Raw genomic sequence first — 1,889 nt, 5'->3', positions numbered from 1 at the left:
GAATAGCCAAAGCAATCTTGAGAAAGAAAAACGGAGCTGGAGGAATCAGGCTCCCTGACTTCAGACTATACTGCAAAGCTATGTTAATCAAGACAGTATGGTACTGGCACAAAAACAGAAATATAGATCAATGGAACAGGATAGAAAGCCCATAGATAAACCCATGCACATATGGTCACCTTATTTTTGATAAAGGAAGCAAAAGTATACAGTGGAGAAAAGAGAGTCTCTTCAATAAGTGGTGCTGGGAAAACTGGACAGCTACACATAAAAGAATGAAAGTAGAACACTCCCTAACACCATACACAAAAATAAACTCAAAATGGAATAAAGACCTAAATGTAAGGACAGACACCATCAAACTCTTAGAGGAAAACGTAGGCAGAACACTCTATGACATAAATCACAGCAAGATCCTGTCTGACCCACCTCCTAGAGAAATGGAAATAAAAACAAAAATAAACAAATGGGACCTATGAAACTTAAAAACTTTTGCACAGCAAAGGAAACCATAAAGAAGATGAAAAGGTAACCCTCAGAATGGGAGAAAATATTTTCAAATGAAGCAACTGACAAAGGATTAATCTCCAAAATTTACAAGCAGCTCATGCAGCTTAATATAAAAAAAAAACCCAGTCCAAAAATGAGCAGAAAACATAAATAGCCATTTCTCCAAAGAAGGTATACAGATTGCCAACAAACACATGAAAGAATGCTCAACATCATTAATCATTAGAGAAATGCAAATCAAAACTACAATGAGGTATCGTCTCACACCAGTCAGAATGGCCATCATCAAAAAATCTACAAACAATAAATGCTGGAGAGGGTGTGGAGAAAAGGGAACCCTCTTGCACTGTTGGTGGGAATGTAAACACAATAGCCAGGACATGGAAGCAACCTAAGTGTCCATCGACAGATGAATGGATGAAGAAAATGTGGCACATATATACAATTGAATATTACTCAGCCATAAAAAGGAATGAAACTGAGTTATTTGTAATGAGGTGGATGGACCTAGAGACTGTCATTCAGAGTGAAGTAAGTCAGAAAGAGAAACAAATACCATATGCTAACACATATATATGGAATCTAAAAAAAAAAAAATGGTCATGAAGAACCTAGGGCAAGATGGGAATAAAGATGCAGACCTGCTAGAGAATGGACTTTAGGACACGGGGAGGGGGAAAGGTAAGCTGGGACAAAGTGAGAGAGTGGCATGGACATATATACACTACCAAACGTAAAATAGATAGCTAGTGGGAAGCAGCCGCATAGCACAGGGAGATCAGCTCAGTGCTTTTTGACCACCTAGGGGGGTGGGATAGGGAGGGTGGGATGGAGGGTGATGCAAGAGGGAAGAGATATGGGGACATATGTATATGTGTAACTGATTCACTTTGTTATAAAGCAGAAACTAACACCATAGTAAAGCAATTATACTTGAATAAAGATGTTAAAAAATATATATATATATGTATATGTGTATATATATATATATATATATATATATTTTATGTTTGGTAGAATTCAACAGTGAATCCATATGGTACATGGCTGTCTTTGTTGGACTTTCTAGATCCGTGATTCAATTTTCTTAATTTTTAAAATCTAATTAGATTTTCTATTTTTTTATGGTTCAGTTTTGGTGGGAGAATTTCCAGGAATTCATCCATTTCACCTGGATTATCTAATCTCTTGAGGTGCAATTGCGTATAGTATACACTTAGCATCCTTTTTATGTCTGTAAATTCAGTAGTAATGTCCACATACTTATTTCTTATTTTAATAATTTAAATCTTCTCTCTTTTTTCTTAGTCAACTTATTTGAAAATTTGTCAATTTCCTGGATCTTTGCTAAGAACCTACTTTTGCTGATTTTCTTTGTT

The sequence above is a fragment of the Physeter macrocephalus genome, chromosome 1 (genome assembly GCF_002837175.3).
Source record: "Physeter macrocephalus isolate SW-GA chromosome 1, ASM283717v5, whole genome shotgun sequence".
In the NCBI taxonomy this organism is placed as follows: domain Eukaryota; kingdom Metazoa; phylum Chordata; class Mammalia; order Artiodactyla; family Physeteridae; genus Physeter; species Physeter macrocephalus.
The sequence above is the reverse complement of the archived record's forward strand: the minus strand, read 5'-3'. Positions refer to the sequence as shown.